The sequence below is a fragment of the Galeopterus variegatus genome, unplaced genomic scaffold, assembly GCF_000696425.1.
Source record: "Galeopterus variegatus unplaced genomic scaffold, G_variegatus-3.0.2 Scaffold2921, whole genome shotgun sequence".
Lineage (NCBI taxonomy): Eukaryota > Metazoa > Chordata > Mammalia > Dermoptera > Cynocephalidae > Galeopterus > Galeopterus variegatus.
Genome location: NW_007729032.1, coordinates 185729 through 198286, shown reverse-complemented (window position 1 = coordinate 198286; position 12558 = coordinate 185729).

The following is a 12558-nucleotide window of genomic DNA, read 5'->3' as shown; positions in this document are numbered from 1 at the left end:
AATTTCTTTTATCTCCCTTTTTTTTTTTTTTTTTTTTTTTTTTTTTTTTTGTCTTTCCACAAACTTCAGCCAAAAAAAAGTAGAATGGAATTTCTCAGGAACTGTTCGGAAGCCAAAAAGTGTGCTGGATGCATTAGGCTTATGTCAGATCTAGGATCTAAGAGAAACAAGACATACAGGAAAAGTTTAAGAGCCAGATCCAGTCTTAGAGGATGTAGTTTTTGGATTGGCACCTTAATGGACAGCAGGAATGATTCAGGGAGGATTTTAAGTCACTTATTCCCCAATTGAATCTCATTTTCCCTGATGGAAAAATAAAACCATTTCTCCACACAGCAGTAAAATTCATATTCCACTGATCACTCTGGCACCTTAATGGACAGCAGGAATGATTCAGGGAGGATTTTAAGTCACTTATTCCCCAATTAAATCTCATTTTCCCTGATGGAAAAATAAAACCATTTCTCCACACAGCAGTAAAATTCATATTCCACTGATCACTCAGGTTCCTTACTGGTGATTAGGTTTCCTGAATAAAGAAAGTTCAGTAGTAGCCCTAATGAAAAAGCTTCAACTTTGATGGATGGAGAGAAGTTGAGCCCCATTTAAAAAGACTATTTTAGTTAAGGTCTTGCCAAATTGAACTTGCAATAGAGTTTCAGCATGGCAAGCTATTGGCCTGGAAGCTCCACCAACAAGGCAAAGTCACATGTGGAAGGTCACAGGCAGTGTGGCAGATGGGAAGGTTCAGCAGAGCTACCCTGTGGCCTTCATCCATCCAAAACTGGATGTATGATCTAGAGCAATTCACCTCATTCCGTGGGTCCCAGTTTCCTTCTGTAAAATGAGAAGTTGAACTAGGGATTTCCTCCAGGTGAAACCACTATGGCTCTAGAAAGAGGACAAACCAAAAGTTCTGATCACTTTGAATCTGGCTTGTCTGCTTGAGGACACTTCAGCACCAACAAACACAACTAAAATAGTGTGTGAGAAATGAGTGTTTGGGGTGCCACCTATCATCAGACATCCCTGGGTTTTTTCTATTCCCATGGCTGCAAAGTCACAGAGGCTGTGTGTGAGAGAGAAAGACATGGGCAGAGCTAAAGACCAGTTACCTTCTGCTTAGACCTGTGACAGCGCTCTTGAAAGCAGGAGTGATGTAGGGAGTGTTTTACAGTAGCAAAGGTAAATAGCCACAAGATTTTAATGTGGGATTTCTTCCACACTCCTCTGCTCATTTTCATGGGAAAAGCTATGATTCCACATAGAAGCAGCAATATGATTTGCAATTGAGATTCCAAAGCCTCATGTACTTATTCACAGTTTGTTTATTATGAAAACACAAGGTAGAACCTGCACATCCTAACTTATGCATGCGATAGTCAGGAGGGGAACTCTCAACAGTTCTACTCACATCGGCTCCAGAAAGCATGGATTCCAGCCAGTTCTGTGCACAGCTGTATTTCCACTTAGAGCACCGGCTGGCACAAAGTAGGGCTCGGCAGTGTTTCCTGAAACATCAATTAATATACTGAATATAATCATGTTATTTACAACTGTGTTAGCAACTGATTGCATGATAAAAAGATTTGTGAAATCATTAAAATATTTAAAATGTTATATATTTTATTCCTTTGAAATGACTGAATGAATAAAATTAAACAGAGAATTTTAGTCACATTACAGATGAACGGGGCTTTCAAAATGGTATCTGAAGCCTAAACTTCATTAGTTATTATTTTTTCCTACGATAAAATATATTATGATTTAAAAAAAAAGTGACTTAGAATCAAATTGCTAGAAGACAATCCATCTGTAAGATGAACACTACTCACAGATAAAGATCCCTGAAGAACTCCTCGGGGATCGTTTAGCAGATTACCTGCTGTTATTTTCTACAATATAAGACTACCAGGTGGATGTGGAAAGCTTAAGCTTTCTTGCTGGGAGAAGAGGTTCCATATGGCCTCATGTGTGCTTGGGGCTAGAGACTAGGCACAGACAGGAGCATCGTGAAAGAAGCCATGGAAAGGAGGCCTGGACCAGTAAGAGGTTGTTTTCCCTTTCTCCAGAAACAAGTGCCCAGTGTGAACCTCTCTTCTCTATTTCTCTTTCTCCCTCCATGTCCCACAGGAAAGGAGATGAGACAGGAAGATGCTGGATGAAAGTGGGGAACATGGACAGCAGCCCCTAAGCCAGTTTGCATGGAGGACATAGTTGGAAGATAGCAGCCACCTTCCACCAGGCTCTGCCATTGCACAAGGTGCTGGCTGCTCTGTAGAGAGGCAAGCCAAGGGCAGCGTGCCTGGGAATGGGAGGGCCAGCCCTAGGCAAATGCACTGGAGGCAGAGCTCTTTCCCAGCCTCCCAGCTTCTTCAATAAATCCTCTCTTTCTTCTCTCCTTCATGACCAGTAATAAACATCAGATGCCAGTCCCAAGAAAAGCAGCTTCCCCCAGCACCAGGGCCCTAGGCTCCTGATTACCTTCTCCTTTTTCATTATAGAAAATTCCATTCAGAGATCCTGTATCAGTTATGCATTCATATGATTACAAACATTTGCCCATGAGAATATGACAATGGGCCAATGTTTGTATCCTAAAGGACGTCTGGTGTTCAACTCAAGAGGAATTGTCATTTGCAAAAGGTGGCGGGGGTGGGGGTGGGGATAGATACTACTGAGCAGAGGGTTTTATGGCACAAGAGTGTCCAATTCATACAAACTCTTCAGCAGGGGATGAAGCATAATAAAATAAATCAACTTATGTCTCTCATTTAATCTTTACAAAATGGTGAGATAGGCTTTATTATTTTCACTTTTTATAATAAACAAATTCAGAAAGGTTAAGCAACTTGCCCAGAGCTGTATAACTCTATGTTCCAAATCCTGTACATTTTTTGGTACTTCATCACATGAGAATTTTTAATGTGAATATTAAGAAGTATTAATTTTGAAAGCAAATGCAGTCATTTTTATGTATGTCAGAATAAAGAACAATTATTCCTAAAATAGCAGGTGCTTTTAAGCTAGAAAGACCTGAGTTTGAAAGCTAGTTAATTAGTTCTGAGACTAAGGGAAAGGCCTTTAAATATTCTGAGCATCATTTTCCTCATCTGCCCAGTGAGGAGTTATGGATGTTTAAATGAATTGTTGTATTTAAATACCTTGTGCCAGTAGACATAATCCTTGTTTAATGTTTATATTTTTGAGAAGTGGAAAAAATCCTATTCTTTGGAAAATTATACTTAGATTTTTTTTAAAAATTAACAAAAGGTACTGACGATTCTTATCACAACATCCTGCTTATTATATCTTCATTTTTTAAATATACACCAATTATAACGATAGAGTAATTTTAAAAATCTCTTTTGGGCAATATACAAGCCTGGTGCTAATAAAAATACATCTCTCTATAATTGAGAATATTCTCCCAAATAATATTTAGTATTTTAGTAATATTTAGTATTTCTCCCAAAAAATATTTAGTATTTTAGTAATATTTAGTATTTAGCATTAAATAAATAGTATTTGAATAGGTATTTGAATAGTATGCAAACACAGAGGTAATGTGAAAAAGATTCTGAGTACTTTAGGTTGGCTTGGAGTCTAATCTTTTGGTCTCTAGAAAGAAGTAAATAAAACACACAATAGGCAGTTCAATAGTGACTACAAATGTGCCTAAAGCTTTTCTTTCTATTCATGGTTTCCCACAAGTGTCATCAATTTATGTAATTGTCTGATACACAGAACATCTGAACAATAAATAAAATTCAACATCTGAGGAGCTTAACTATTTAAACAAAGATCATAATTCCTGTAGACTTCATAAGTTTAAAATCCAGCACATATTTTTGAGCTCCTTCTATGTGCATAATTTTTGCTGAACATTAGAGAAAAGGTAAAAATGATAAAGTTAGGGAAATTTCAGGAAATTAAAATGTGGTGGGAAAGATAGTTCAGCATACAATGCAACCAGCCTGGAATGGGCAGCAGAAACAAGGTGGTGCAGGAAGATAGAGGAAGGAGCATTGACGCTGCCTGGGGCACTTGGAAAAGGCTTTGGGGAAAATGACATTTGATCTGAGACTTCAAGAATATATATAGAATGGGAGGAAAGTATAATTCAGACATAGAGAACAACATGAGCAAAATGGAAGTATAAGTGTGAATGCTGCTCTGAGCACTAGAAGTTTTCTGGTTTGAGAAGAGCAAGGGGTGCCATTGTGTTAGGCAGAATAGTGGCCCCCCAATCATGCCCGTGTGCTAATACCTGGATCCTGTGAATGTATTCGGTTTCATGAAAAAGGGGAATTAAGGTTGCTAGTAAGTTGATCTAAATATAGGGAGATTGTCTGGGTGGGCCTAATGTAATTAGAAATATCCTTAGAAGTGGAAGAGGGAGGTAGAAGAGGTCAGAGCTGTGCAATGTGAGAAGGACTTGACCTGCATGGCTAGCTTTGAAGACAGAGGAAGGGGCCAGAAGCAAAGGAATGCAGGCAGCCTCTAGAAGCTGGAAAAGAGGAAGAAAGGGACTCTCCCTCAAGCCTCCAGAGTGGAATGCAGCCCTGATGACACCTTGTTTTAGCCCAGTGAGATCCACATCAGACTTCTGACCTACAAAACTGCAAATCATAAATTTGTGTTGTTTGAAGCCACTGAGTTTGTGGTAATTTGTTACAAAAGCCACTGGAAATAATGTAGAGGTGAAAAGTGAAAAGATTGACAGGGGCCATATTGGAAGAGTTTAGATGCATCTCAGAAACACTTGGATTTTATGCTAAGAATGGAATGTCATGAAAAGAGAATCACAGGATTGGTTCTCTGCTTTGGAACACTGAATTTGGAAGCAACATGGAGAGTACACTGGAGTGAGGCTGGAGGAAGGAAGAGTCAGTTAGGGGGTGTTGCAATAATAATACAGGACACCAAGTAAGTGCCATCTGTCTACAGATAGAAATACATCTAAAGATGCTATAACAACACAGGACACTAAGTTAGTGCCACAGATCTACAGTGTTATAGATCTAGAGGTAGAAGGAAAACCTAGCCAATTCGAGGGCTGGTTAGGCCTATTTCTCAAAGCTCAGAAACTGAAACCAATTCAATTTTGGTTTCCCAAAACTGTAACTAATTAGAGTCTCCTTTTTTTCAGGTTTTATTATTTTTTATTTATTACTATGTTTTAAAATGTCTCCCAAGAGGAAAAATCATGCTGAATAGCAGATTAAGAAAAGATTGGTTGAACAAGGCACTTCTCTGTGATTAGCCCCTGGGTACAAAAAAACACAACAGAAAGGACTGGACTCAGAAACCTGTTGGTCCAGTCATTCTGCATAGAACTCAGAGGGTATTGTGAGATTTTACACGTGTGGTGACTTTTTCATCACAGCCCAACTGGATTTGTACAAATACGACCATACATCTACTTTATCTGAATAAACCCAGTTTCTTCAAAGAATCTGAGAATAAAAAACAATCTATTGTCCATTACTTCCATACATTCACTCATCCAAAATAAGTAAGTAACTAAAGGTCTGGTCTTTTCTGGGCATTAGAGATAGTATGTCCTTACCCTGAAGTTGCCTACAGTCTTCAAGGAGGGCAATCAGAGAGTTCATTATTACAAGGTGTATAACAAGTAACAAGGGTGTGCCCAGAGTAGGTGAAAACACAAAGCCTAAAACTCAGGCTGGTAAATCAGCAAAGGCTTCTTAGATGAAATAACCTTTTAAGGTTGCACAAGAACAGCAAAGAGAAAAGGGAAGGCAGACAGAAGGTAGAAGAACACAAGCAAAAGAAGAAAGAGTAACACAATATGACATTTGGAATATAGGAAATATTGACATAGAACATTCCCTGGAGAGTATGGGAATATCTCCACCCCACCCCCGACCCCACCCCACCAACACACACTTCTCTTCCAGTGACCAACACAATCATAAGAATATAGTAAGCTGAGCTGAGACTTTCACTGGGACAGTAAACTGAGCACACACATTTATGGCCCTTCCTACTAAAATTTTTTTAAAAGCAATGATTTAAAAGTACCAGATGGAGGCAATAAAAATAAAAATAATGAGAACTTTCAGGACAGCATGAGCTAAGCCAAGATCTTAACAAATTTATGGAAGAGTCCATAGATAGGATCAATGCAGCACAGTAGCAGTGCAGGAGGATTGTGGTTGCTCAAGCTGGACTGCGCGGGTTAGTATCTGGGTCTGCCACTCACAAGCTATGTGACTTTAGACAACACACTTAACCTTTCTATGCCTCAGTTTCCTCATCTGTACCATAGGAATAAGAAAGGTCCTTTACTCTAGGGTTGTTACTAGAATTAAATAAAATGATCCATCTAAACTGCTTTGAAGAATGCCTGCTACATTGTAAGTACTCGATTCGTATTTTCTATTATTATTCTTACATTAGTGGATAAGTCAGAACAGCTCAGAAAATGCTGGAGAAAGCTTCAGGGCAGAAAGAAGTGGTTTTCACAAGAGAGCCCTCAAGTTTGAGTAGGTACAGAGAACTGAAAAGTGGAGAGGGGACAGATTTAAGAAAAATCTGCAGAATAGCTCAGTGGATGGTTGTATAAAGTAATCTACCTGCCTGTTCTGACTCCATTGGTGTGGTAGTGGTTATGTGAACCCACTAAACCAAGCTATTTGTCTGGGATTTTGCACACAGCACTAAGGCCATGTGTTCTGACATTGAGAGGTAACTTGGCTGTATCACTAAGGGAAATCTGGCAGGTCACGGGCCCTGTTAACAGGCACAGATATATTGGTTAGCCCTGTCCTTCAGAGAAGAGGCTAAAAGAGCAGGGGAAAAAAGTTGTGTTAATTCAACTAGGCCTTATAGATTTGAAGGGACAACTACAGGTCAGCAGACATTTAGGAAACAGCAGCAACACAGAAGAAAAGAAGTGAGGGGGTAAACAGAACAATTCACGCTGCAGTAAATAGAGCTAACTGAGGGAAAAGAGGAGAATACTGAAATAATGTAAGTGGTAACCTCAAAGAAATTCAAAAAGAATGAGATCAATTCTGACAGAGAGACAAAAAGACTATAAAAAGCTTTCACGGAAAAGAAGGAAATAAGTAATAAGGAAAAGTTGATTAAAATTAAAGTTAAAAAACAATGTCACAAAAGTATGTAAAATAAAAGTAAAAGAAATGCTCCAAAAGAAAGAAGAAAGCATGAGGAAAAATTTAGAGTTTAAAATATCAGTCCAAGAGAGCTAATATTCATCTAAAGAGAAAGAAAACAACAAAAACGGAGGGAAAAAATCATCAAAGTAAGAACTCTACAAAGATATGAGTCTTCAGAAAAACTTGGTTTGCCAATCACTGAATAAGATAAAAATTTAATTCGCCCTAGAGATAAAGAATGTGAGATTAATTTTACAGAACAGAGTGTAAATGTCATTAATCTTCAAAATTTAAAGTAATAAGAGCAGAAGCCGGAAGATGAAGAGAAAAAGCCAAGTTGGAAGGAGACATAGGAGCTCAAAATTGCTCTTTGTAGAGCAAGAAGACAAGGTGTATTTCTAAATTCCATAGGCCAAAAATAAAGAGTTAAGAAGATAATGTATGATGCTATAAATACAACTAATAAATGTATGATGCTATAAATACAACTAATAAATAAGCTTAAACTTTTAAAATGTTCTGTAAGAGACTGTAAGGAAGAAAGAAGAGGGGACAGCTCAAATGAACTAAATCACCCATTTGTTACAGCGGATAGTTCATGTTTAGTGTTGATCAACCAGGAAACAAACGAAAGCATAACATTGAACTAGGACCGTAACCACAAAAAAAAATCAAAATTTTTTTTAAATTATGAAAATGATTACATCTACTGGATGAATTTGGGGATGAGAATGAAAAAAGAATTTGACATTTTAATTTATAATTTTCTCCACTATTGAGATTTTCAATGCCATCTGAGTTTTAGAATAAATAAACAAATCTACACGTGTATAAACAAATACTTCTAAAATGACTTAAATGGGTTAGTATTCCAAATCCCAGTTACCACTGCAATGCTGTAACACAGTGGTCAGCAACGTCTTTCTGTGCAAACCCAAACAGTAAGTATCTTAGGTTTTCTGGTCACACTGTCTCTGTGGAAACCACTCAGCTCCATTGCTGTGGGGTAAAAGCAGCTGTAGAGAACACATCATGAGGGGACAGGGCTTGTTCCAATAAAATTTAATTTATGAACACTCAAACTTCAATGTCATATAATTTTCATGCATCCAGAATTTTTTTTTTTATTTTATTTTCAATGATTGAAAAATGTAAAACCCAAACTGAGCTCACAAGCCATACAAAAACAGGCAGTGAGCTGGATTTGATGCACGTGCTGCCATTTGCACTAACAGGTGATGGGAGGTACTTTTCACCTGTCCAGCACTCTTTTCTATTTCCCTTCTCTGGGAATAGACCCTTTTCAATGAGGAAAACATTCCCCTTAATTATGATGGTTGCAACTGACCACTCCTCTCTGTAACTGCAAAAGAAAAGTGAAGACAGCCTTCCCAGTGAGTCAACCTCAGCCCCCAAACCCAGGTCTTGATTTAGACATGTGAGCCACATTAAACCAGGAACTCTGGTCTATCAGAAGAGAGGCATTCTTTTTCTCTGGGATTGTTAAATATAAGAACAATGTAAGCCTAGAGCTACCTGTCACCACCTATGTTATGAAGAAGGACTTTCCCAAGAAGGATAATGTAATGATTAATTTTATGTGTCAACTTGGCTGGTACCCATGGTACCCAGTTTTTGGTCAAATACCAGTCTAGAAGTTGCCATGAAGGTATTTTTTAGATGTAATTAACATTTAACTCAGTAAACTCTGAGTGAAGCACTCTCTAATGTGGGTGGGTGGGCCTCATCCAATCAGTTGAAGGCCTTGAGAAAAAAAGATTGAGATTCCCTAAGGAAGAGGGAATCCCACCTCCACATCACTTTCCACTCAAGCTATAGCATCAACTCTTCCCTGGGTCTCTAACCTGTCAGCATGCTCTGCAGATTCAATCTCTCTCTATATATACTTGCATGTGTGTATAAATATATATGTATGTAAATATATATGTGTGTATAAATATATATGTATGTATGTATATATATATATACACACATACAAATATATAGAGAAAGAGATTGAATCTGCAGAGCATGCTGACAGGTTAGCATATATACACATATATATTTATACACATATATCCACATATAAATATAAATATATATTTATACACACACACACAGGTACTAAAGATAACACAAATATTTCCATGAACTTTTCAAAGACCCCTCGTGCCATATTTGATCTGTTTCTCAGACCAGAATCAAGAGTAGAGGGGGAAAGTCTACTTTTGATCATTTTGAATCAGATCACACGACATCTAAACTGTCACCCTTGAATGCCCCAGTTGGAGAGCCCATAAATTTTCTTTTTAAGAAAAATAGCTTTAGTTTGATTTTCTTTAAATACCATTGAAGGGTTTTTGATTGATTTCCTAAATAATCCAAGACAAAAAACAAATTGCTGATGATATTTTGTTCCTCTGTAAATATTCTTAAAAGCACTGAAGGTATGTAAGTCAGAAAAACATTCATAAGGGCAAAAAAACCACTCATATAAACATACACCTATATAAACACTATTTCTATATTTGAAACTGTCAAAAATTCCAATCAAATAGGACAGGTACCCCTAGGCTTTAATGCACCAGAATTGTTTCAATTGGTTGCTTTTCATAGGAAAGATTTTATTTCCCCAGTTGATCAGAGAGCACACTTGGAGAAAAATCTGTTGATATTCCCCTTGCTGAGTTTTAAATAGCCTCAGTATGTGTGATCTATCTTTTGTAGTGAGTACTTTAAAAAAAAAAGCATTGCTTTTAAATCTCATGCATGCCCCAAATGTAATGTGAAATAAATTCCACCATGAATGAGCTCCTGCCATGTCTAAAAACTGAATTGTGATATGCAAGGTTTCTCTAAGACAGGCCATTTTTTGTGATCTTAAAAGCAGCAAAGCTAAGAAGATTGATGAAATTTAAATCTCTCTAGCAGGTTTCATGTAAAGCAATGAGTTTATATCTACATGCAATTTTAGTAGCAGAAAACCTGAATAATTCACTGTGATATTTCTCAGGAACTCAATTCAGATCAATTAACAAGGTGCATTTTATTCAACACACTAAAGTTGTAAGTAATAATAACAGTGATACCAACAGCCTTGGGACTGTCCTCCAGGAGTTTGTATTTAGTCTTTGAGGTGAACCCAGTTTCAGAAAGAGGTCTCTGAATTTTTCCAACTTGTTTTCAGCATGCCTCCAAAACTATCAGAGTTGTCATTAAAAGCTCCTAATCAATCAGTCAAATTCGGCTGCTGACTACCACAGAGAGTAAAGAGACAAAGCTTCCTTTCTGATTCTCTCATCCCTCAGTGTTGATGGGTCTCTTGTGAATTCTAAAAGAACATCTCGCCTCCCCTACAGATACTTCTCAAACCCAATAGGAATAAAATTAAAACGTCAATATCATCTTTCATTTGTTGAGCACGTACTACATGCCAGGCCCTTCACCAGCTTTGTACATTGTCCCCTGTAATTCACGCCATCATCTCAGGAGTAGAGTCTTATTATTTTCAGTTGAAAGATAAAGAGGCTGAAGGTCAGCCAGATCAATGAGCTGAACTAAGGTCACAAAGCATAAAGGAGCAAAATTCAGACCCAGAGCTGTCTGCTCACCAAAGCCCCTGCTCTTTCCACTATGCAACAATTGCCTAAAAGACCACCTCCAGCACCTAATATTGATGCTGTGAAGTAGTCCATTGTAATAAATGCAGTTATACAAGCTCTGGCTTGCTTTCTTCTTCCATTCCTCAGATCCCTCCATGAAATCCTAAAGGTTACTCTGTAACCTTAGAGTCTGCCCAGAGACACTTGCACTGCCATCAACTGAAGATAAGAAAGAACTCCATACACCATGCCACTCTCCACTCAACCCACAGAGCCCATCCATTCACCTTTAACAGGGTTTCATGGCTGAGCAGAATGGTAACCAGTGGACTAAAGGGACATTTGTGTAAACAGGTAAGACTTGCAGATACTGGCCCTGAGTAACAGTCACATACAACAAACCAGCTGCTCTGCATGCCCGATATGAACTGCAATATGCAAAATAAATAGCTGAACATACATATTGTTTTTCAGGAAAAAATCTATTTGCAAATGCAAATTGAAGCTACGCAGGTATGAATTACACAAATAAAGCCTTAGGACATTCATGATCCATCTCTTCAGTTCCAAGAATTTTAGAGCTGCTCTTAATGTATGCATGAATATTTATGTGTGTGTTTTAAAGGAGGTAGCATAATACCTTTCTTAAAACTCTCTATGAATGACAGATTACAGCAGGAATTTTTTCTCAAATGCATAAGCTTTCCTGAAATGTTGAACCTTATTCTCAGCACCCAGTGTGTTAAGAATGAAGTAATCCAGTGTCATTTCTCTTAAGGGTTTTTCTTTTTCCTTTCAAATCATTTTTTTGGCTTTCAAACAACATTTATTTGAATCATTAGATTTTACAGGTTTTCCTATTTTCCTTTCCAAGTTCTTACCAATTATATGCCATTGAAACTGACTGGGTAGTTTTATTAGTTAAAATAACAGGAGAAGATTGCATTATAATGCCAAATTCCACTATATTGAGCTATGTATCTCTTTCTTTTTAAATGTGGCAAATATACATATCATAAAATTTATCATCTTATCATTTTTAATTACACAGTTTAGTGTATTAAGTTCACATTGTACTTAATCACCATTGTCCATCTCCAAAAATTTTCATCTTCCCAAACTTAAACTCTGTATCCACCACATGATAATCCCATTCCTCTCTTCCTCCAACTCCTGACAGTCACCATTTCACTTCTTGTCTGTATGAATTTGATTATTTTAGGTACCTCATATAATTGAAATAATATTCATCTTCTTGTGGCTTAGCACAATGTCCTCAAGATTCATCCATGTTGCAGCATGTGTCAGAATTCTTTCTTTTGTAAGGACAAATAATATTCTATTGATGTATACACACCTTTTGTTTACCTGTTTATTCATCAATGGAAACTTGGTGTCCACCTTTTGGCTATTGTGAATAATGCTTCTATGAACATGGGCGCAAATATTTCTTCAGGAACTTGCTCTCAATTCTTTTGGATATATACTGAAAAGTGGAATTGCTAGATCATACAGTAATTCCATTTTTAATTTTTTGAGAAAATGCCACATTATTTTACACAGAGGCTGCACCATTTTTACATTGCCACCAATAGTGCACAAGTGTTCAAATTTCTCCACCTCCTTGCCAGAAACTTATTTTCTGTTTTTTTTTTGTGTGTGTTGTTTTGTTTTGTTTTTAATAGCAGCCATCCTAATGGGTATAAGTGGAACCTCATTGTGGTTTTGGTTTGCATTTCCTTAATAACTAGTGATGCCAACCATCTTTTTTTTTTTTTTTTTTTTTTTTTTTTTTTTTTTTTTTTTTT